This window comes from Balearica regulorum, chromosome 1 (genome assembly GCF_011004875.1).
Source record: "Balearica regulorum gibbericeps isolate bBalReg1 chromosome 1, bBalReg1.pri, whole genome shotgun sequence".
Lineage (NCBI taxonomy): Eukaryota > Metazoa > Chordata > Aves > Gruiformes > Gruidae > Balearica > Balearica regulorum.
In genome coordinates this window covers 167543507-167569299 of record NC_046184.1, presented here as the reverse complement: position 1 = coordinate 167569299, position 25793 = coordinate 167543507, and the positions used below count along the sequence as shown (strand labels likewise).

Sequence of the window (25793 nt, the reverse complement as noted above, 5' to 3'; positions counted from 1 at the left end):
TCCATCTATGTTGTAACTTTCTTCATCTTCTGTAGTGTGTCCTTCATGAGGGTGCTTTTTACGGTGTTTGGTCCTTTATACGTATATTTCAACACCATTCTAGTCTGTCAGTGAAATACTGTCTTTCATCAGTTATTTCATTACTGACTTTTTAAAAATTAGTAAATTACTTCACAGTCCTATGGTCATTTGCTTTTCTTTTTTTTTTTTTTTTTTAAGTTTTGAACTCTTACAGATTCTGTGTTCAGGTGAAGAACCATAATTCATTTATTTCACAAGAATTCTGTTAAAAAACAGTCACAGTAAAGTGCAACATATAGTAAATAAACACATTTCGGTAGACTATTGAACGGGTTCCAAACTAACATTTTCATTTTACCTATTTTGTAATAGGTTGACATGATTAATTAACTAAAAGAAACAAATATCAATGACCAAGGAATTGAGAAAAACGAACAAACAAAACCACATAAATAAGAAATTTTCCTTTAAGATTTTGTCAAGTGATTCCCAGAATCATTAGAGGTTATTTTATTTAAAGAGTTTAACAAAGTTCAAAAGGGATATAAAGACCAAGTACACTAGGAAAAGAATAGATCTGTTCCATTATACACTGAAACTATCAGGTTAATCTTACTCTTAATAAAGCGAGTTTGTTCGACATGTTTATCTCAAAGTTTGTAGAAGGTCTCCCAAAGTTAATTAATGAAACAATCTCTGAATAATGTGTTATGCTTTTTCTGGATGAGGAAAATGCACTCATTAAGTTATAAAAGAATAGGAGTTGTCCAAATACTGAATTCCTCAGAGACTTGTTGATACGGATCATTAACAAACAGTGGAAACAGGGCCTGTGATTTCAGTTTTGCATAATATTAATTTGTGATCTTCCGCAGTATCAGTGTGACTAGTTCCGTAGAAAAACTTTTTCTGAAATCTCTGGTATTCTGGACTTAACGTATTTTTTATTAAACTTCAGCTATTACAGCTATAATAAGTTTACAGTGCTAATAAGCATACACAATTAAAATGTGGTCCTTGGAGTAGCTACCTATATAACAAAAAAGGTTGAATATTCAGGAACAGTTTATGTTCTCACAAATATGAAAATGTACCTGGGTTATATTCAGAGATCTGTGAAATGTCCAGATTCCTCTCCTTGCAGTGTGCCACATTTCTGAGGGTTATACTAGTTCTCAGAACATAATTGTACTGCAGAAGAAGATGACTGGGGAGGGAAGACCCCTGGTGAGGTCCAGGACTACCTGCACACTGGCTTGCTGGCCTGCTCACTGTCTTTGCTTTGCACTCTTCCAATTTCCTTTCTCCTAGGCAACTCCCAGTTGCCGTGTGGAGATGATTGCCCCAAGTGTCTGCTCCCGTGGCACCTGAGGTTAGGCAGTGCCGGGATTGACCTCTCCCTTGCCTTCCTTCCCAGATCTCCAACATTATGTCTCCAAAAGCTATCACTTCACCTTCCTGAGGAAGGGGACACAGGTTTGTTTACTCATTCTGTATGGCACGGCTCTATAGAGCGGCTACACAATCCTCACATTCCATCAAGTACTTTACACAGAAAAATTGTACAGAAAGTTGCAGTTACTCTCCAGGACTCCTGGACCACCACATGGGATCTAGTAGAGATACAGAGATATTTGTTCTGTGGTATGGAGTCCATCATATGTATATGCACATTTGTTTTGTCTTTTATAAATGACAGACACTGTGGGGGTTTTTGGTTTTTGTGGGGTTTTTTTGTTTGTTTGGTTGGTTGGTTTTTTTGTTTGTTTTTTGTTTTGTTTTCACAATAAATGAGATACAATGTATTTTGGAATTACTGTTTAATTTGCTATTATATTTTTTGTGCTCCAATAATATTTACTAGCCAATTCTTGGAAAAAAAAACAACCCATGGTGTTTTTTATAAGTAGAAAAAAATTATTCCTTAGCATTTTTTTCTAGAAGTGACACAGTGCTCATTTCATGTAGATATTTCTTAAATACTCCTAGCTATACTAATCTGTTAAAAAAGGACATATAGCTTCTGTTGCATTTTTTCCCCTTTAAAAATTATAGGAGAATGCCACATAGTGAAAACAGAAGTTTTAGGTTAGCAATGTTGGTATGTGATGTGGTTTAACCCCAGCTGACAGCTAAGCACCACGCAGCCACTCACTCACTCCCCCCACTAGTGGGATGGGGGAGAAAATCAGAAGAGTGAAAGTGAGAAAACTCGTGGGTTGAGATAAAGACAGTTTAATAAGTAAAGCAAAAGCCATGCACACAAGAAAAACAAAACCAGGAATTCATTCCCCACTTCCCATGGGCAGGCAGGTGTTCAGCCATCTCCAGGAAAGAAGGGGTCCTTCACGCATAACGGTGACTTGGGGACACAAATGCCATCACTTAGAATGTCCGCCACTTCCTTCTTCTTCCCCCAGCTTCGTATGCTGCATGATGTCATATGGTATGGAATATCCCTTTGGTCAGTTGGGGTCAGCTGTCCCAGCTTTGTTCCCTCCCAACTCCTTGTGCACCCCACCCTCGCTGGTGGGGTGGTGTGAGAAGCAGAAAAGGCCTTGGCTCTGTGTGAGCACTGCTCAGCAGTAACTAAAACATCCCTGTGTTATCAACACTGTTTTCAGCACAAATCCAAAACACACCCCCATACTAGCTACTATGAAGAAAATTAACTTTATCCCAGCCAAAACAAGCACAGTATGTTTAGATCTCACACAGAAAGCTTTTACTTTGAGAAGTTTGTAAAGCCAGGAAAAGTCAGCATAAACATCTAATGTAAAAATTAAACCAAAACTAAATCTTATTTGTTTAAGTTGCTGCTGGCGTGGATGGTGTAAACATACTGATTCAGTTTTTATTTGGCCACAAAATAAATATAGCATTCTCCTAGCACCAGCATATTTACACCATAAAATTATATTAGTAATTGTTTCCAAGTCTCTCTAGGATTCCATTTATAATTTCAAATAATATCTGTTGCCTGCATGAGGAGCTTTACTGCTCATTACCAAAATGTCTCTTTTAGTTATTTCATAAATAATTATACTCATATTGTCATGCTTTGAGGATAGCTCAAGACATGATTTTTCAAAGAAATGTCATCCTACTGTTCTGGACTCATAGCTGGCCAGAAGAACTTGCCTATCTTCTGCTAAACAGGGAGATAGATCCAAAAAATAGAAGAAGAAAAGACATAAAGTTTACATATCACTTTCAACAGAGGTGAAAGACTGGAAAACATCCAGCTTTTGCTGATGTCAAAAATTGCTAACACTTATTCAGTCCCCCTGATATTTAGAAAACTTTGGCAATGAATGAAAGTATTCACTAGAGGGGAAATAGTATTTGAAGAGTCTAAAAATAAACACAGGCTATGTTTATTTCACTGAAATTAGTACTTTCAAGTAGATCAGACAATTTTATGAGGAGAATTTTTATGATTTGACAGTTTTATGGTAGTAGGAAAAAACCCTCAATTTTATACAGTCATTTCAAACTACTTCCAATATTTCACAGGAGTAGTCTTAAGAACACCACAAAAAAAAAATTTAAAAATCTGAAAAGGACCTCAGGAGTTCATTTACCCCATTCTTCTGCCTGGAGGCAAAAATCACATACAGCAAGTTCATTCATTACATGTGCTTGTCTAGACTGTTTCTAAAGACTTCCCATGACAGAAATTTCAGTTTCCCAAGTAACCTAACCCAGTGCTTCTTTATATTTCCTGCAGGAAAACAACCCATCTATCTCTCTCATTCACAGTAATTTAATGTATTCTTCTTTTTGCTGTCTAACATAGGTTTGGCTAACAGATTATTGTAATCTTCTGTGCATCAGGCCTTTACATCCAGAGTTTTCAGTTCTCTGAACTAAATATCCCCAGTTCCTTAAACCATTCTGTTTACATCATGTTTTCTAGATCTCTTTCTCTCTCTCCATGGGTTCTTTCCAGCTGGTCTACATCCTTCTTAAATTGCGTGTATCCCAAAATTAAATACATGACTGGAGCTGATGACTTACCACTTGCCATGTAGGATGGAAAAATCAATTAATTTTGTTTCAAACAATACATCTATTGTACACTCCAGTATATTTTCCTTTTTCACAACAGTGTGAAAAACATTTAATTTATTATTCACCGGAACATGCAGTTCCCTTGCTCATTTTTACAGCTTATTCACTAGAGCTGCTTCTTGTATTTCTTCAGCTATAAAGTATAAAAATTTTGCATTTTGCTTTATAAAATGTAATCTTTTCTGAGTATCTGAGTTGTCGATATCTGTTTAACTTAAACTTATCACCTAAATGGCTTTCAAATCTTCCACTGTGTCAGCACCAAAATCAATAAAATATATATTTTTATTCAAGTTGTTAATATTGAATATTATGAGAACCAGGACAAAAGAATAATACTTTAGTTTAACAATAAATAACCAACAAATACTCTCAGAATATAGCTTTCCTATCAGTTATATTTACATCTAACAGTGGGTTTATTTTTTCCATGGAAGAGAAGATTGTTCCTGTGGTGGGTGAGCATGGGCTAACTGCCACCCACCTGCCCAGATGCATATTCACTCTCTCTCCTCAGAGTGACAGGGAGAAAACAGGATGACAAAGCTCGTGGATCAAGTTAAGGACAGGTAGATTGCTTACCAGTTACTGTTGTGGGCAAAATAGACGTTACTGGGGGGGGGGAGGGGGAACGGGACACGGACACGACATTCCCAATTAAAATAGATTCTGGCAGTAAGAAACAAAGACAAATATTAAACCAACATTGTTCCTCCCCATCTCCCTTTTCCCATGCCCAACTTCATTCCTTCATTCCCGATTCCACTTACCCACATCAAGTATCACAGGTGAACAGGGCTTGGGGGGTTATGGTTATGGTGTGCTGCTTCTTTCCTCTCACACTTTTCTCTGTAGTGGGCTCTTCCACAGACTGCAGGTCTTAAAAAAAAAAAAATTGCTCCATCATGGATCCTGCACAGGCTGTGGGAATATCTGCTCTGGTGCAATGGAGCACCTTTTCCTCCTCCTCCCTCTCTGACCTTGGTGCTCCCTTTGTCATTTTTCACTTTTTTTCATATATGTTTTTGACATATACTTTAGGATTGATAATTTGCGTGTCTGACACTGCGGAGTATGTGAAACATGCATGCAAGTCTGGCAGATATCGCACAATACCTACAAAACCCCTCATCTTCTGGAGTGGCAGCTGAAGGTCAAACAATATACTTTAGACTGTCTCTAATGGCATTAGACATAGAACTTAATCAAAAATTTGCACATTAGACATCTTAGGGTGGAGGGAATCAGCTCTCAAGTGAGACTGCTAGAATCAAGTGTTTAAAATGTAGGAGACTGTGTCTCAGCTATTGTTTAAAATCCCATTATTCTCAATGAAGGATAGAGTTATTCATCTCACCCTTAAAGAGAAACCTTAATCTAGTCAGTTGAATTACTTAATTCAGATATCATTGACTGTTCTGATTAGATTATCACTGACCAAAATGAAAATTTAGGCATCTACCTTTCAGTATAACCTTATGTCTAAGTGTCCTGAAGTAGACAGGTATCTATACTGGCAGAAACATTGGAGAAGAAATACCTCTTGAAGTAATTTAATTGTATCTGGAAACATGTTTGAAATAGATCACATGATAAATATCCTAAAAGTACCATTTCTAGTGACTTAAGGAGGTTATAGGATGGCTAGTTTAGATGTAGATTGCATCTCATCTACAATGCAGATTTCTAAGTTCAGGTGTGATGAATCTTACTCCTTCAAGGAAAAGACTTTGCTTTCTGGTCTGACCCTAAACCAGACTTCAGCATATCTAGGTTTAAATCTCACTCTGCTGCAGACTTTGTTGCCTGGGATAACACTGTGGGTATGTTACAGTGTTGTAGGTTAAAATCCTAAAACAGTATAGTAATGTTGGCATGACACTCTGACTGAACTCGCTCTGAAGCTTATTTAGATCTTGCTGTGACCTATGTCATTATGCCACATAGACATCCTATTCACACAGGAAGGGGACGATAATGCTTTTTATTTCATGTTCAGATTTTCTTTTTTTTTAGAAAGGGAATTTTCTGTGTGTTTGTAAAATTTATACCACAGTGAATCTTTAGTTTCAACATTATCTTCTCTATGTTAGAATCATAAAAACAGCAGAAGATTTTTAATTTTTTTTTCCTTCTCAAATGCCTTATTGACAAAGCTTTCAAAGCGAAGTCATACATATAGCTTTATAAAGCTAAACTATAATAACTATACCTAAAGGAATATGTACCACCATTTTTAATGCAGAAGTCTTAAACAAAGCCTTGTTCTAGATACCTTAAATTACAAGACCACACCTGAATATTGAAGTAGAGACTCCTTATTAAGAAGACTGAAAAAGAATAACTTTACAGAAAAATATTTTACCATTGTTCATGTGGAACTAAGGAGAAGTGAAGGTTCTCTGAAGTTTTCAGAGAAATATTTAATATGTTTCACATTTCACTCATAGGCAGCGCTCTGTCAACCCCCTTTCAAAGAACTGCCTTCAATCACCTTACGCAGTAAAGTTCCTTCAGCCCAAAGAACCTTGACATTTTGTAGGGGCAATATACTAGCTGAGCTTTCCTCAGCCAACACTGATCTCCACACGTCTTGCTGAACGATTTATAAAGTCAGTGAAAACAGATTACATATCCTGGCTTAATGGATGGACATACTTTATCCTGTTTAACAGCTTTATCACGGGGACAAGGGGAAGGACGGCTTTAAAAGAAATAGTCCTGCATTACGTATAAAATTTACACTACCCCAGCATATCACAAAAAGCCAAATTGACTTATTTTCACATATTTGCTTGTAATTATGCCCCTGAATAATTAAATTTTAAGGATAAAGCTGCTATAATGCAAATTCTAACCTAATGCTTGACTTAATGTCATTAAAATGTAAAGCCCAGTTTGAGAATTGCTAACACTTCTGATTCTGTCCAGCTCCATACAGATCAGCCTGCAGTACCTTAGAGCTACCTTAGAGCAGCACAAAGGGGAGAGGATTGACTTTGTTCTCAGATTCATCCAATCTGTAGAATGAACAGATAAGACCAGTGCTTGTTCAAAGTGACTATTTCACTGGGCCTAGCTCCGTTATGAGAGATTTGAACCTTAAGCATTAAAGGGGGTGGTGGGTGGGAGGGAAGATCTGAAGCTTAAGCACTGTGGGCTGGGGGAGGAAGATGACTACTATTACTGGATTCAGTGGGTCGCTTTGGGAATTTCTTCTTCAGTACCCTTTTTGCTACAACATTAACTTCTCAATAATGTTACTATGAAAATGTACCCTTTTTTTCCTTTGAGCTTTAGCACCACCTTTCTACATCTTATAAAGGGCAGAAAACATAAATGATGTGGTCTAAAGTTTCTGTTGACATGAGGTTGGAATGGCTACATCTTTTGAGTGGTGCAGGTCATTCCAAATGAATGCTTTATATCCTTCTATCATGTATGCAGTCAACATTACAACCTGAAATGGTTTAGTTATTTATTCTCTATTCTCTATGTGGTTTAAAATTAGATATAATTTACTGTCCTGTTTTTTGGCTGGGATAGAGTTAATTTTCACAAGAAGCTGGGAGGGGACACAGCCAGGACAGGTGACCCAAACTAGCCAAGGGGATATTCCATACCATATGACGTCATGATCAGTATATAAAATGGTCTGGCCAGGGAGGAGGGGCTGCTGCTTGGGGAAGGGCTGGGAATTGGATTGGGAGAGCAAATTGCATTGTCTATCACCTGCTTTGTATATTCTAGGTATTGTTGTTATCCTCCTCTTCCTTTGCTGTCCCAGTAAACTGTCCTTATCCCAACCTATGAGTTTTACCTTTTTCTTCAGATTCTCATCCTCATCCCACCGTGAGGGAAGTGGGGGAAGAGTGAACCAGTGGCCAAGTGGTGCTCAGCTGCTGGCTGGGGCTAAATCATGACATTTACCCTATAAAATATTTTCCTGATTTCAGTGGGAGCAGAGCAAAGGGCAAACTAGCAATGGTTTAAAAAAAAAAAAAAAAAAAAAAAAAAGTTGTGCAACTGTTCCTTATATCATTACAGACTGGGTCCAGCCTGTGAAGCCTGAGGTAGGATTTAGTTGAAACTTAGATGTCTTCATCCAAACTGTGATCCAAATGTCCCTGCAGCTTTAACCCCTGAGGCACCTGAGCTCTTTAAAGAAAGTTAGGAGTTTATTTGATTTGGAAGTTCGGAAGGCTCTTAAGGTGTGATATTTGCCCTAGCTTTAGACAGCTGCAGTATAGAGAAAAGAAAGAACTATACATATTTAGGGTAAGACTGGCCTATTTTAGACATCCCTTAGCATGGGATGAATCATACTACATGAAGTGACATTTTTCTCTTCATTAACTCTAAAGTGAGACTAAGCTGGGTATCTGCAATATAAGTATTTGCAACAGAGATGACTAAAGTTAGTGCAGAGACATCACACATCCAAGACTCCTTCTCCAATTCATGTTAGCAACTTCCCCAGCCAAAGCAGGTGAGCATATGGCTCGCCTGGCTGTTCTTTTACCTAAGGTTTTTGAGGATCTCAATTCAGAATGCTTTAGTCTTAACTAATAAATAAATAACTGTAATAACAACAACAACAATAATAAATATATTAAAATAAAAAATAATTTTTAAAAAAATTAAAACAGCTCTGATGCTACTAATAATTTAATAGTGACAAAATTGCAAAAATGCAATTAGCACCAGGCTTAATCATCACCACTCCTCATCTATAAACTCATCTCCTAAGAATATTCCTTTTAAAACGTTGTAAGGAAACAAAAGTAGGAGAAAATGAATTCTTTCTCTCTCTCCTTTTGTGTTGCACTGTTACAAAAATTCAGGACCTCTAGGACTGGAAGGTGTCATTATAATTGGGAAGATGATTCTACAGATGACTCAGACTTACAGGTTCTGCTTCAAAATTTTAATCAAAAAGGCCTTCTACCAAGCATAGTCTATAAAGTAACTAACTAAACAAGTAAATAAAGCAAGCAAACCTCTAAAATTGGAGATCAATGAGCTCCAGGTGGGACCCTATGTCAGATTACTTTTTTTGTACATTTTGATAAAAATTTGCAAACTTGCATAGCAAGATTATAGTTCTCAACACTCTTAATCATAAATATCATCCTATAAATCATCCTATTTAATAATAAATATGTTTATTTCAGAACTTTGGGACTACTGAGGGAAACGTCAAAGATCTACAGAAATTTATGAAATAAAGCCACTGAATTTATGAAATTACATTTTATTTGAAAGTAAATTATTTATATACAAATTAAGATAGGTTAAAACAAGTTTGTACATTTGATGCAATTTTATAAAAGTTTGAATTTTATATAACTGCAGTTACTGCAGTAATAGAAAATGAAAGACTTTAAGACTGCACAGTTCAGACACTTAAATATTCATGTTGTGGGTAGATTGAGACAGTAAAGATATCCAGGGAAGCTGAGCACTGTGACAATAACAGAAGTTTTGTTGGAAATCCTTAACATGGCATGAGTAAAATAAAGTGTTGGATAAGTAAAATTAACCTTCTGTCTCCAGTTTTAGCTCACATCTTTGTCTTACTTTTGCTTTCCTTTAATTCTGAACACTTTTTGTTCTTTTTCTATATTTAATTCTTAGTGTAGCTCACATTGTCTTTTCCCTTCTTTTGTTGTCTATTTTTATTTCTATTTCTTTTTCCTTCTTTAAAATCTTTGTTACTTTTTATTTTAATATCTCTCTTTCAGTGATATGTATTCAGGCCCTTTTCTACCTTTGTGATATTTCTGTTCCTCTCATTTCGGTGGTTTTAGATTTTATTTTTTATTTATTTTCATCTTATTTTTTTTACTGTACATTAGCCTGCTTTCCTAAAGAAGCTTGGCTTATGCAAACACTATGCTTTTTCAGCTGTCTTATCTGTCTCACATCAGCAACTTCTGAATCTGATGCCTCATTAACCAAAATTGACAAGAGAGTACAGAGTCTTACAGATAAGATGTTTCCCAATAGGTTTGGGAAAATTGGGAGATCCGAATCAACGTCCCATCAAATGAAAGGCAGTTTCAAGAACCCAGTTCTGAGAAGCAGCAGCTGAAGACTCTGGCGCTGGGGTCAGCCAACTCAGGGCACGATGCAACTTGCCTTGCTGAGCAAGTGAGGAACATGGGTGGGCAGCAGCCCCAGACACTAGCAAGAGGAGAATGTATGTCAGCAATCTGCAGGAAATTGGGCAGCTGCTTTAGTTTCGTTGCTCATCAACTTTTACTTTTTCCTCTTCCTCCTGCACCGCTGAAGTTAAGCTAAGCCAAATGCTTTGACTCTGCAAAAAGCTGTTTCAGTGCGCAAGCTGCTGGGTTTGTCCCTGATATACATGACAACTGACTTTAGTGACCAGGTCAGGAGATAGACCTCTATTCCACTGTCTACAAAATGGACCTATATACCAATACTGGATGAGCAGATAGTTAGAATTGTGGTTACCAAATAAATGTTTTTTGAGGACTAATGGTCCTAAATTATTGCATAAGAGAAGCCAAGTCACTAGCACAGATTCTAAAAGCAGGAACATTTGCATTTCTGTATTTTTATTGTACAAGAAACAAGAACTTTATGATATTCAATTTTGCAGCATCTTCCTTAATTTTAAGAACTATTTAATAATATTATTCATTCCAACCAGCAAAACAAACACCCCTCCCTCCCCCCAGTCTGATTCAAACTAGAAATTTGTGATTCCCGGGTCATCTGTTGCAACAGCTGAAGTACAGAAGAAGGAGAAAAATCACGCACTAGGCACACTATAGTACACAGGGAAAGATAGATGCTTCAGCTGAAGATACATACATGAATCTTCAGCTAAAGCACATGCAGCACAAGAAGTCAACAGGAAGTAGCTAACAGGAAACTTAGGTAAATTCTATAAATTCAGCACATAATAAATTAAAACAAAACAAAACAGAAACAAAAACAAAGCAAACAACCAAACAAAACCCAGAGATAATACTGCAAGAAGGGACCGGAACTCTGTTCTCTGCAGAAAACAGCACAAGCACGTACAGTGTGCTCTCTCTCAAGCTCCCAGTCACTTTGTGAAATCACACTTCTTTCTCCACAACAGTATTTAACAGATAAGGTGTAGAGTTCCCCACATATCCTTATTGAAGCCTAATCAATAGCTTAAATATTACAGAGTCTTGTGAAAGTGAAGAATTTTATACTTAATCCATATACACTGGAGAAGGCACAGAATTAAGGTTCCTTATTCTTGGTCAAATATCACAGCTGTAAACTGTATGTAAAAAGCAGGCATAATTTATTTTTCTTCCAGTTACCTCATTTTGAAAAGGATGCATCTGAGTACTTTTGAGACATTTGAGTCACTACACAATCCAGTATATGTGAGGTATATACAAAGTATATCTCAAATCAGGTTTCACAACAGAAGTATGCAATATTTTATTTACTTTCTGGATCATTTTATGGTTCAGCTGAGAGCCAGACAACTTCATCTAGATAGGTATGAAAGAACTGGAGAACTTCCAGATCAACAGGGGAAGAGCTAGTATGTTTATGAAACATCAAAGGCTGATGTATGTTAGTGTTTTCATCTTTCTTTTGGACAGGTGAGGGCAGGAATAAAAGTGGATTACAATTTTGATTTTGAGAAGAAAATTTACGAGAAAATTATCTGTGTTTTGGAGGCATCTATGGCCTTTAGTGGTCTTATCCATATCCCCTGAAAAAATATTACTTTATTGCAAACTCAGTATCATTTGAACAGGGACCTCTAGATCTATAAAAATAAGTGAGAATACACTTGCCAAACAAAACTGAAAGCAGAGTCTAAAATGAGATGACCAGGAAGAGAAGGAAAAATATAACACACATCAACCAGTGTCTTACAGAAATGATTTGTCAGATAGGTCTCTGTTCACACTTACCTCTATAATTCTGAGTCCTGACTCCCAAATTCTTGGTGTTTGTATTGTCCCTTCACTACTCTGCCATAATCAACCCTGGTTGAGTCTTATTTTTTCCATCCTATTCTCTACTATCCTTAACCCCACTCTATTAGAAATGCCTACAAGAATGCATGAATTTAACAGACCTCTTAGCTGTTGCTCCTGCTGTTATAGCTATCACCACCTACGATTCTGAATCAAAAGCCTGTGTGATCAAATTCTAAGGTAAACGGATGTGTAACTTTGTTACAAACTAATTAAATCCACTGAATTTAGATTCTGTATTTAAATCTTAATCTGGATTAAAACCCAACAACAATAAAACCCCAAAAACCCCAAATTAAAAACCCCCAAACAAACAAAAAACCAAACCAGAAAACCTTCAGGATAGCTTATCAATCACTGTGCCTCCAGCTAAACAAAGTTCTCATTTTTCCTCCACCAACAAAGGCAGCAACTACTCCTAGTAATTTACATGCTTACAGTTTACAGTTGTAAAACATTCATTCCCATATTCTTTTAAACATTGGCTCTTTGAAAAGAGGGCATCATTTTCCTCTTTTAGATCAAAAGGACAGGAAATAGTGTATTGAATTTCAAAAAATCTTTCTGCTGGAGTGCAAGTAATGACTAAATGAGAAGCCATGAAGCAACAGCTTTATTCAGTTGCTCTTACTGTCATCACCCTGTTTACACACTGAACTGAATTACCTCTTGTGCAGTATCTTTGTGTAACTCCACCAAAACAGCCATAGCTGAAGCTTGTTTCACTACAGTCAGACGCTAGCCAAAGTGTCTGTAAATGCTCTTTGCCTACTGTTGTTGAGCTGGTGCTAGCAGAAATAGGAAAAAATTACTGCACAGTTTAGCTAGAACTACACATGCCATTGCGGCTAGCACAGGAGGCACTGAGAGCTGAGGCATTCCTCTCGTCAGTAGTGAGACAACAAGGGAATTTAGAGCAAAGATCATCATATGATGATCTCACTGTGACTGTAATTTAAATTTTTGTTTTGTGTGTGTCTGAAAGTGAACACTTATGCATGAGAAACAACTTTGGGAGAGAGGAGAAATAATTTTTGAATAAAATATCTTAGATAAGTTCTGTCTTTTTTTTTTTTTTTTTTTTTTCTTAAAAATGTAATTAATCTCAAACCCACGAAGTTAAACTCTAATGCAGGCTGAGTGGCATGAGCATTAAGTAATGACTACAGAAACACAGAAATGCCGTTCTGTCATTTGACAGAAAACCAGAAATTTATCTATGCTTTAGGTAAGAATGGGAAATTAGCATATACTTTTTCCTTTTTTAATGAGCATATTTTTATATGAAAATTTCCAGACCATAAAAGTGACTTCTTTTTAGGTAAGCCACACCATGGAATAAGCTGTCAGAAGCCCCTTTGCTCCCATACATATGTATTTGGGGGAGAAAACAAACAAAACCCCCCCACATTGTAATCCAGTAATCCAGTATTAGGTTTGCAGTGGTGCTGCAACTTTGCTTCTTCTGATCTCACATCTTCTTCCTCATTGTCGATCATGAGTTGTTGATTTTTTTTTTCACTGTGGAGTTGTATAATATTATTATGTAAATGTTTCCTTATCCTCCAAAGCGGCAATCCTCTGCTGAGAAGTTGAGCAATACTGCAGAGCTCTGCGACAAAATGTGAGGGCTTAAGACCTGACCTTTGGGTGAATACATTTTAACCAGGAAATTTGATTACCATGCATAGGACCATTAGGGACTGTTTCTCCTATGCTTGGTTTAAAAAGGCATGGATCAGCTCCTCCATAAAGCTCAGGTTAGTAGTGCCTATCAGAAAACTCTGCTCTGAATTCCTTAAGTTATGCCATGCCAGGTTTGTCAGCCTTCACGCACAGCCACAGTGAGAAACACGGAACAAGGCTCACGCAACCTGTTGAGCAGTTCCACCCATATGACTGACTACACTGAGTCCATCAATCAACTTTCTCATGCAAGGCATCATCCTCAACTGCTGAAGCACAGAGATTGAGAAATGTTTCTTACTATGTTGAAATTATTCTTGAGGCTAAAAGCTCGGTTTCAGGCAATACTCAGAAGTTTATTACGTTTACAATGAAGAGGAGAAAGGATGTCATAAGAAAGCAGTTCTTCAGTCTTGCTCATTATCTTACATTTTTTACTCATCCTTCAAAAGTTGAATAGCTTGAGAAAAAGCTAAATAATTCCTGGCATCTGATTTAGGTTCATCCTTCCTCTAGTCCTTATTAGTGCTACAGTTCCTTGCTTGACAGGGCAAAAACAAACTTAGATTCTCCCTTAATTCATTTATCTGAAGTGAGTGAGTTGGGAAAAATAACTCTTTTCCCTTTGTTCAAAAAAGTAAAGCTATGATGCTTATTGTTGTGCAGTCTGATCTCTTTATAGATTTTAAAAGAAGAGAAGAATATGTCAAATTTATCTGGAGGCTTCAGCCAAATCAGATAAGTGCCATCTCATAAAATCTGCTTTCAGGGTCTGATTTTTAATTTACCATTAGCAATTCTTAAACTATCCATTAAAAACACTACTGAGGGGAAAAGAAAAAGTCAAATGAAACCCTTCTTGATTTTGTAGAAGTTACCACTGGAGTTGTAATTATGTCCTCAGAACATAATTATTTAGAATTTTTGGATTAGTGAATGTTCTGAACAGGCAGAATTATTAAGAATTTGAATTAATTAACATCAAACTTTTAACATTTTTAATATATAACTTTGGAGAAGAGAGACAAGGGTCAATTTAAGGCCAGGGCTTGGTAGCTTAACATGCTTGTTTCTTTTGGTCATCTGGGATGCGAGTAGCTTTGTAAAGGACAAAAGCTTCGATGTACAAGCCCTAGAATTATTAATATACATTTTGAGTAAAAGACACTAGAAGCGTTTCAAACTAGAATTTGCAAGCTCAAAATTAACATTAGCATCATGCCAAACTATAGCAACATACAGATTTGATCGTAAGAGAATGATTAGTACGGAATTAAAAGCAAATGATGTTCTATATAGTCTAACCAGTAAGAACACTACCCATAGAGTTGAGAGATCATAAAAGGTAAATATTTCAATATGAAGCTTTCAGTTAATTTTCCAATATCTCTTCCTAAGTTTCCTGACAGAATTGAACAATGACAATAAATGAATAGAGGGGTCAATCAGGTCCCACACTTAGGATAAAGAAGAGGGACATGGTCACCAATGAATACTGCAGAAAAGCAGAAAATAAAATGAAATTGTGCACATTAAAGGAAAATATGTTTATTGTCCTCTTAGAAAGAATAAACATTATTGATGGAATAGTATGGCTTGGCAAATTCTCTTATGATGACAACCCTGAATTTAGGATTTTACAATTCATAAACCAGCTTTACTATCTAATTCAATGCCGTGACTTTCTAATTACCTAAAGTCTTCTTTTATTTTGCTAGTTCAAAAAAGATAGCATTTCTATTTGCTTTAGAAGTGGTGGTAAACAGATTTCTGTCACAAACTGATGCTTCTGTGAGTTGTTGCTGCAAATCGGTAACTCCTGTGGTTCATTTTGCTTCTCTTGGACACTCTTTTTAGAATGGAATGGTATATTTCCTGGAAGAGTTTTCTTTACTATCTACTGAAGGACGCTGAATACCTATCTCAAACTAATTTCGGAATTACAGTAAAAATGTGTGGTGAATCATGTTCATAAAGCCTTACACTGTTTTTCAGAACTGTAATGGAAAGACACTCCTCCATTCATTTCTCAGGATCCCCCTAGTATCAAACATCAGAAGAGATCATTCTTGCCACAGCCCTTCTATTTCTATTCTTTAACAAATATTTGAGTACTCACAAAGATGGCTAGCATTTTTATGGAGGTTTGCAATAAAGCACTGATCTGGGATCCAGCCACAGGATCTTCATTAACATATTCTGGTTTTGAAAAGTGGGGAGAGCTCCTACTACTGCTTGATAGGAAGGCTTGTGTTGTATAGGGGCTGCAACAGAAAAATATAACTATAGTTAAACTAACAGTGATATTTTTTTCAAATATTCAACTATCAGCTTCTGATTGGAAGTAAATTGAGGGCATTTTATATGCTATTTATTTCTTTCTTCCATTTCTCAAGGATAACTTTCCAGGCTCTGAAGTTGTGTGGAAATAATGAAAATTTGCATAAGCACAGGAATACCACTGAAGAATCAAGTCCAAGTAAGGAAACATACATAACCTAATCTTACTTAATTTTATTTGAGGTATTCTACATATTCGTATCAGTTGTTAAATTAATTTATTAAAAATATTTTTTCATCCTTATATTTCATGCTCCTACTGAAATAAGCTATGCTAGGTAGAAGAAATTGTTTTTATAAAAGATTAGATGCCAGAAAAGTGTAAAGATTTTATGTAAATGCCATTTTGACTACTTTATGAAAGAAACTTAACATCCTCTTCCCTTCAGCCCTCCCTTTCCTCCAAAATCTACAAAAAAGTCATTTCTTTGCTAAGTGCATTTTAAAATATCAAGTGCCATATAAAAATACCCTGAAATATATTTCGGAGATCTAAGAACTTCATATTTCAGAAATTTGTCACTGGAAGATTAGTTAAAAACAATCATATCATACTTTAACCTTTGACCTTTTTTTGGTGATGGAATGCCTTTTCTTTATGGCTTATCTACAAATGAGACTTGTACTGACCACAATACATCATGTCTGCCTGATTACTCTCAGTTAATAGTAGCCTGAGGACTCCTTTTGTTCTCAGCTCTGCTGTTTATTCTTTTTACCCAGAGGTCAGTAGCTGCTCAAACCATCAGAAACTGCTGAAAACATGTTCACATTTCCTGTGAACCAGTTGCTGATTCTGAGACAAAAGGCCCTATATCGAAATCCTTACCAGTGAAGAGCTGTAAAAATACAGTTATTCAAGCATATGTTAAAGGAATAAGGGACAGTCAGACAGAATTATTTTGCAAGATTTATAGTAGAATTGGACATTGTTCAAAAAACCAAAGGTATTTTATACAGAAATGGAATAATAATACAAAGCAGAGCTGACTGATGTAGTTACAGGTACAGTGAAATCATTAAATGAGTTCTCTGATTTTTCCAAAGGACTATGTTCAAACTATTTTTTAATATTGCAGATGGAAGAATGAGTGAAAATATTGTTTTCTAGTATTTTGGACAAATTCTGAAATTATGAACTTGTCTTTAAAAAGCAAAAATCAGTGGAAAATGAAAGGCTTACTTTTCTCTCCATGCCAAATAATTGAAAATTCTGTTGCTTCAGTTACACACATTGGCTGGTTTTAAAAAGTGAGGGAAAATAACTTCTCAAGAATAAACTGCATAACAAGGTTATATAAACCAGGTAAATAATGGTTTCTTATATAAATCAAAGGGTAGAGATTTTAAAATTATCCCTTCAATGCAAAATTCACCCCATTACTCTGGATCACATAAGGCTAAATGTATTCCTTGCAGCTCACTGAAAGGTCAAATTAAACACAGAACTGGCACAGAACTCCCCAGTCCTGAAACTATCTGGAAAGTTGCCTGATTTAGGACTGTAGCTTTCAGTTTTAAGATAAGGATAAACCTAAGAGATGGATTTAGCAAAAATTTCCGTGTCTGTCAAGTGAGACTCAGTTAAAAATAGGTCTAAGAGCCAACATTCTGATAGCTCTGAAGACATGGGTGGTCTGCTCCCCTGTGCATGTTTTTAAGGCCACCTCTGTGAAAGTGCCTCTGCCCAAGTGTAGCATAATAATCACTAATCCTCTCCATAGCATATTGGTTCAATCAGGGCCCCTGCAGGAGGGTGCGACATCAGCAGGAGGCATTACTTTCCAGGGTTCTGCTATAGTCAAATTAAGCAGCAGCAAAACAACTATTTCCCCTGAAGTCTGTTGTCTCATACAGATTGCCTGTGTATAAAAGACGGACTTAGAAAATAACCAGAGCAAAGCAATTATCTTCCTAAAATGCATTACTGATAGTCTGCTCTAAGCCCTAAACCATGATACTTTGTCTTTTTACTAGTTTATTTTGATTGATTTAGTATATAGCCCTTTGGTGACAACCCTTTGGTGAAGAGAACACTGATAGTCCATGGACTACAAAACATTTTGCTGTTTAGAAGTGTTGGTTTACTGAAATCTAAATAGCTAGGAATTAACTATATTTTAGCAAGTGTTCTTTGTGGGGTTTTTTTTAGAATCACACTTAAAGAATTGCAGATATGTTTATATTTTGTTAATACTTTGAGTTTTCATTGAAATATATTACTTTTAATTTTAAAACATCTTCTGTTGTAACAACTAGAAAGCTTTTAACTGATCTGAAAAACCTTTTCTTCCAAATTTATTTTGAAAAAGTTTGACATTTAATATTTCTTTCAAAGAAAACTCAGAATTTGCACAGAAGATCCAATGCTTACCTGTCTGTATCAGTTAAAAGAAAAAGATAATACATGTGTGCATTATATATTCATTATACACACGCACACACACACATATAACCTATGAAGAAGACTGAAGCCTATTGTCTTCATAGGCTGTCATCTGTCATTCTTACTGACTACTGCTGGAGCACCAGGATAGATTGAAGAAAACAAAAAAACCCCTAACCAAAATAGAGAACCAGAAATGGCATTTCAAGTATTGTATTATGCAATTTTGTTCAGAAACTTAAATTAATTTACCATGCTGATAAAGTGCATAAGATCTGTTTACACCTCCATTTCTGCCCCTGAGGAGCTACACAACAGAATTATAAGCCACATGGAGTCAAGTTGTAGGATTCATGACAGACAGAGTGAATTGACTTGTCAGTCTCACAAGTAGAGCGTCTGAGGACTGCAAATGGAATCTCATCAAACTTAATTTCTATTCCACTTTGTATATCAAATGCCCAACTAAAATTTCACATTGTACTGTGACTGAAGGAACTTGTGCTTTCTGGACAGCTACATTCCCTGAGCCTGTCAGTACGTCTCAAAAGATAACAAAACTGGCCTTAAGAATTAAAAGTGAGAGATGAGATAAACAGAGGAAATTCACTGATCTTTAGTGCTCTGGTTTTGCGTATCTAATTGCAAAGTGAGAAAGACAGGTTTGTTCAGCTTGCATTAAGCATCCTATCATCTAGCCCAACATACTGTTTGGTGAAATGGTGTGAAATACTTGATCTTATGGTAAGTTCCATTGTAAACAAAGACCAATTAGGATAACAGTACTTCACCATCCTGTCTGTTTTGCTTCTATTTTATAAAGCTTTACATATTCTTGTTTCTCTAGAGAGCACAGAGTATTGCTCACTTCATTACAGATCTGGGATTTTTCTGAGACAGTTTCAGCTGCTATTGAAGATGCTAGCAATTTTTAAAATCACCAGCAATAGCAAAGAATGCAGTCTTTGAATGTCTAGTCTAGCAGGGGTGGCCAAGCAGACAGTAGCTAGCAGTGCACTTGAGGTGGGGACCAGCACAAGTATGTTTGTGTTTCATTTATTAACAAATGAAAACTGTGATTTCCTGGTGATCCTAACTAGTTGTGATTTGCTAATGACAAAGTTAGTATTTGAGTCCATGCTCAGCAGCAAATCCCATGATGGTCTAACAAACCCTTTGAAGCAGGCAGCTTTGCTCTGCAGCAACTTGCCATCAGTGACAACTGTCTCGTATGGAGATAAGATGGCACTGCTTAGCTCTCAGTGACGCATTTTCTCTCTGAACACAGTAATTCTGGGCTTCTGATTATTCCTTGTTTGGAAGTCAGTGTTTTTAATCACACCCCACCCAGCATCACTTCTGATTTTCAGACAACCTTGCATGGATAACTGCTGAAGAAATGTATGCGTGTTATGCAAAATATGCCTTTATAAATAAATATAACAGTTAAACATACAAATAGTACTGAAATATATAAAGAAGAAACAAAGAAATAAATGAGTACTCACAGATAATGAAAAACAAAAACAAAGCAAAATTATGACGAAGTGGATTCAAGATTTAAAGCAGTTAATATTAGTGTAGGGCTTAAAAAATTAACAGAATTCTACCTTAAAAGACAAATCCAGAAAACTTAGTCATGATTTAAACCTAAAAATCCTAAAAGCCAATTCCTTATCCACCAAGTGATCCATCCGTCAAATCCGCGTCTTTCCAATTTAGAGACAAGGATGTTGTGCGGGACAGTGTCAAATGCCTTGCACAAGTCCAGGTAGATGACGTCAGTTGCCCTTCCCTTGTCCACCAACGCTGTAACCCCATCACAGAAGGCCACCAAGTTTGTCAGGCATGATGTGCCCTTAGTGAAGCCGTGTTGGCTGTCACCAATCACCTCCTTGTTTTCCATGTGCCTGAGCATAGTCTCCAGGAGGGTCTGCTCCATAATCTTGCCAGGCATGGAGGTGACATTTAAAATGACATATTTAAAATTAATTAATAAAATAAATAACAGTCCTAAATTCCCAGAATCTTTTCTTCAGAATTAACATCCTTAGTTTAGGGAAAATGCAACATATGCAACAAATGCTCATTTATAAACGAAAGGAGTTATTCAAAGCTGGTATTGACATGTTTTTGACGTTTGACATACAATATGCATGAGGATGACATTCAGATTGCTAATTTACAGATGAAAAACTTAGAAGAAGGAAAATCAAAGATTGCTCAAATAGTGCTAAATTATGTTATTCTTATTGAATGTATTGAAAAATGTTTAGCTGTCTTCTCAGACACTGACAACTAGAAACTATTTTCAAAGTGATCTTCATTTGTCTGAAGCAAGCATATAGTTCTATTGCAAGGGGTTTTTTCAGTCAGTTAATTCTGCTACTACCTATTTATAAACAATTATCAGAGCCCTATGAGATTAATCAAAATGAACAAAATGTACTCTTGAATGATTTCAGTTAATTATACCAAGCAGAATCTTGGCTGAGAGGGTCAAGTGTGATAATATGTACTCAAAGTGCTCAGTATTCTGGAATAAAATTACCTTGATCTTTTAAAAAATCATAAAAGAGGAATGAATATCACTAGCTGCATAATTGTGTGTTTTTCCAATATGCATATTTTCCCTAAAAGATTGCAATAGAAGACTGGGGACTCCACAAAATCAATTTAGGACTATTCACCAAAAAAGCTTACTTTCTTGTCAGCTAAGCAGAACTTCACAGATGTACAAAGGTCCAGAAAAACAGGCTGAAATTCTAATGTGCAATTAATTATTTGTCTTATAGGCCCAAACTGCAAATATTGAGGGGAAAAGAGACTCGTCTATTATTTTTCTTTACTTCCAACATACAGAATATAGCTTCTTATTCACTGAACAGAGTAAATACATCAAGTCATCTGGAAAGCTTGGGTTTTACTGTTTGCTGAGGTTTATTTGGTGTTCGTGTGAGAACATGGAGACCGGAGAAAAAATGCTCTGAACATGGATTGCAAAGCAAACTCACAGCCCAGGCAACTGTGCCTGTCACCTATTCGGGCATGCAGCAGAGAAAAATAGTTGGTTCTTCATTCTAGCAGTGAGACATATGGAAAGAAAAGGAACTGTATACACTTAGTATTTACGCATGTTTAATTACACACATTATTTTTGCAACATGGACATCTGCTTAAAATTTTGAATGCCTTGTATGAATTATCTTAGATACAAACAAATGTATGTGATTTGTTCATTTAACGCTAATGAATAATTGACAAAGATAAAATGTTAATAATCTATTTGCATTTATAAAATGCCAGTGCACAAAACATATTTTGGCTCTGTTTCCTTAGCTTTCTGGGACATTATCAGCCATGCAGGACCATATGTCACCAGAAATAATCACAAATGCTCAGCTTGTTAGTCTTCTATTTCAGTGCTGAGAAGGAAAAAAAATTCCAAAAAACAAAACTGAAAAACCTCAGGAATCTACAAAAGAAAAACCTATTTTTTATACATCAAATGGATGTCTTAAGTACCCCAAATTATGTGACTTAACTATCTAAGCTTTCATTAGATCCAACGAAGTTTTGCTGAGTTGCCAAAATCCCTGTTTACTTGATTGAAGTAAATTGTATCATCCTTAGCCATTAGAAGGCACCTAACCTGTAGAAAGTTTTAGGTCTTAATTTAGGAATCCCTTCAGTGGTGCCAAGTGGTGTAATTCCTAAGCATGTTTGTAAGGATGGCAACTTTTAAATAAGCACCTGACCAGTTTAGTGTCAGCAGCTCAGGGTATTGTGTTGGGGTAGCAAATGTTGTTTGGGGAAACTGCAAGAATGATTTCTCCAGTATGTGCATTATTTCTAAATATTGAAATCTGCAGAGGGACATTTTACAAGGGCATGTAGTGATAGGACAAGGGATGAGTTTAAACTAAAAGAGGGTAGATTTAGATTAGATGTCAAGAAGAAATTCTTTACTGTGAGGATTGTGAGACACTGGAACAGCTTGCCCAGAGAGGTTGTGGATGCCCCATCCCTGGAAGTGTTCAAGGCCAGGCTGGATGGGGCTTTGGGCAACGTGGTCTAGTGGAGGGTGTCCCTGCCCATGGCAGGGGGGTTGGAACTAGATGATCTTTGAGGTCCCTTCCAACTCAAACCATACTATGATTCTATGATTTTTCTTTAAAAATGCTAATTTAAAAAACCCTAATTGAAAAACATGTTGCTAAACTTTGTTGTCATCTAGATATATAGTATGAGCAAAACTCAGCCCTGAGGAAATACTGCAATACATGAAAGATAAAAGAAGGAAAATGTTTTTCTGTATAAGTCACAGTTATAGTACTGAGAAGTATTTATTTTTCTTTTCCCAAAATTGCCTTTTACTATTTCACTGGAAGAATCTGAATTGCATCAGAGGGCTTTGTAAGCTCAGAGTTTCATTTTTGTAGGTGTATATGTTACCTTTGAGGTTTTAAATTAGCATGTTAATCAACTGGGGGTCTTTTTTTCACTAACACCCCCCCCCAAACAAAACAAAAAAACCCACCAAAAAACACCAAAACTCAACCCCACAAAAAACCCCACAACAAATGAACAAAAAACACCCCAAAATCTGAAATTAAAAAACCTTATGAAAGAAAGTCACTTCTAGAATATATTAGTGAAAAGCGTATTGCTAAGCTGAGTTGGAAACAATGTGAGTGTTAAATAAGAGCGATATTGAATTAATAAGGCAGGAAGAGTTTTCTTTCATGAGTTCCTGAGACAAAGATTTATCACTTGCTTGTTGAGCCTGACTGATTGTGGAAAGAAACAAGTAATTTCACCTTAGAGACAAGACATCTTCAAAATTCAGTGTGACACCCTGACTTTCAAGTTTTTAAGTCCTCAGACAAGAGCCTTATGATTCTCTTTGCCAGAACTTAGTCTCAGAGTTTAAATGAATGCCAGAAGTGAAATTTCAAATTTTCAGCTGAAACTGGACCAATGAAATCATTCAACTTGATCCTATCTCTGAATTTAATCAGGAGTTTTACATTTCTGTTAATTTGTTTTATTGGCTTTATAGGATGTACTTCATACAGTTAATGTAACGTGTTTTGGGTTTTTGTTAGCACTCCCATTCTGTTTCCCAAATCTGAACAGAAGTTTCTGGGGTGCTTTGGTCAAGGCAGAGGATTTTCAAGACATTTTTTATGGATCAGCAGTCTTTAAAAACAAGCCTGTGCTATGTGTCTACAGGGCCAGTGAGGTGAGATTTTATGCAGCTGAATTAGAATTAGGCTTCATGAGAGCTCAGCCATTGAAGCCTGCAGAGGTTCTCTGGAGAACACTTACAGAAAAATTATTTTCCTCAAATCATATATTTTTTTTTTATGGTTGAATATTGAGAGTCTGATTTTATTTCCTATGGAAATCAGGGTCAATGTGAATGCTTCTTCTTTTAGTATGTTCGGGATGTGACAGGCCCTGGAAGGTAGTTTCTCAACGTCTGCTAAATCCCTTCAGGGGATACAATGGAAGCCAAAGGAAAGACAAAATCATTGAAATAAAAATGAATTTGCTTTTTCTGCATATTTTTTCTGCTTCTGAAAAATAAGTCACTCTTTATTTTCCTTTTTATAGTTGTATGAGAGACATACAGCATATATTATATTTAATTTCTTGCTGACTTTATTCCTTTCAGAGAAATGGTACTTTCCTTGCAAACGATTTAAGTCTGATTATTTCTGTGCATTTTCACAAAGTCTATGGATCTGAATCCAAAATGGTAATTCTCTACTAATATTAAGAACACCTCAAGTGTAATTGAGATCCTTTTGATGAAGTTAATTCTGAGCCTAGAGGTTCTCAGATGGGCTGCTCTTTGTTGCTATGACTTTGGACAGTGATTACTTTAAAGTTCTTTGCCAGGTGTGAAGATTTCACCATAGTGCCTTTTCTATTCGGGAAGAAGAAATATATTTATACTATCAGGCAAGAGGGAAGGAAGATGTAAGAAAACTAACTGTCAAATATATCAAATGATTGCAATCAAACAGAAATAATTGCCTTTTGACCTTTTCTATGAATCATCCTGCTCTAGTGACTATTATTACAAGACTTGAGCACCCTATAATAATGATTAGTGATTTATAATTCAAAACATACACCACACAGAATAATGCAGAAAAGCATGTGGGTTTAGGACAATGATTTTATTCTTACACAAGGTGGAAGGATATGAACTTAAGGAAAGCAGGTATGATCTAATGAGGGAGGAAATAGGTAAAACACAAAAAGTATTCTTGCAAAAAGATATAGCAAATAAAGGAACTCAATGTTTTCTTTAAAAAAATTTCTGCAATTTTTTTCATCTTTTTTTATTATTACTATTTTAGAGGTTACCATTAAAGAAATGTCAGCACAATAATAACTTTAGAGTAATTTCTATTAATAAAGTGACAATCATACCTCTGGTTAATAAACTGCTATGCTGAGAAAAGAACGCTAGTTTCATAGCTGATTTTGGTCATAATTCTTGTGTAAAAGCATTTAAATTACAATATAGTAATAATAAACTTTTGGGTTTTTTTCAAGATTCCTCGCTGAAAAGGAGCTCATAAACTGAAATTTAGGTCTGCATTAGTCTGCCTGCTGCAGAAGTTTTAGCGTCCTGTTGTTTTGAACTTACCCATCAGAACAGTACTGTAACTAGGAATCCATATTAAAGATCTCTGGGTCAGGTATGCATAGTGCGTATGAAAGATTCTTTTCATGAGAATCCCTAGCTCTGACCGTATGATACCTCGACTGTGCAAATCTAGTGTAATGGTATCCTCTTTCTTTGTTATGCAAATATTGAATAAATCCTTCAGTTAAAGTTACAAAGGTTGACACTTAACCGTATTCAGCTTTTATGTATGTAGTTGACTATGTGAGAGGGAAGGCAATGGAGAATATAACTGCTAAATGAGACAACTTCAACGGAATAATCACAGATTATTTTGCATAGGCTCTTAAGCTCTCTTTCCACTTATGAATTTCCCAGACATTAGGGAAGGTTTTAAAAGACATAATATTTTTCTATAACATAGGGAGGTTATTAATCATAGACTCTTAGAATGGTTTGGGTTGGAAGGGACCTCAAAGATCATCTAGTTCCAACCCCCCTGCCATGGGCAGGGACACCCTCCACTAGACCAGGTTGCCCAAAGCCTCATCCAGCCTGGCCTTGAACACTTCCAGGGATGGGGCATCCACAACCTCTCTGGGCAACCTGTTCCAGTACCTCACCACTCTCATGG

General features: G+C 36.2%; 1 long non-coding RNA gene across 2 annotated transcripts in view; it reads right to left on the bottom strand.

The window, feature by feature from the left end:
* The window catches only part of LOC142599785 (uncharacterized), a 309523-nt gene extending 296640 nt beyond the window's left edge, over positions 1–12883 (bottom strand). Inside the window, exons 1-3 of one of the 2 annotated variants that reach the window (XR_012833253.1) lie at positions 12768–12883; positions 4866–4974; positions 2280–2383 (exon numbers count right to left, since the gene is read on the bottom strand). This is a non-coding gene — a long non-coding RNA (uncharacterized LOC142599785). Of the gene's footprint in view, positions 1–2279; positions 2384–4865; positions 4975–12767 lie in introns of those variants that run through there. The other variant, XR_012833254.1, reaches the window with a different exon arrangement.
* Positions 12884–25793: the final 12910 nt, after the last annotated feature.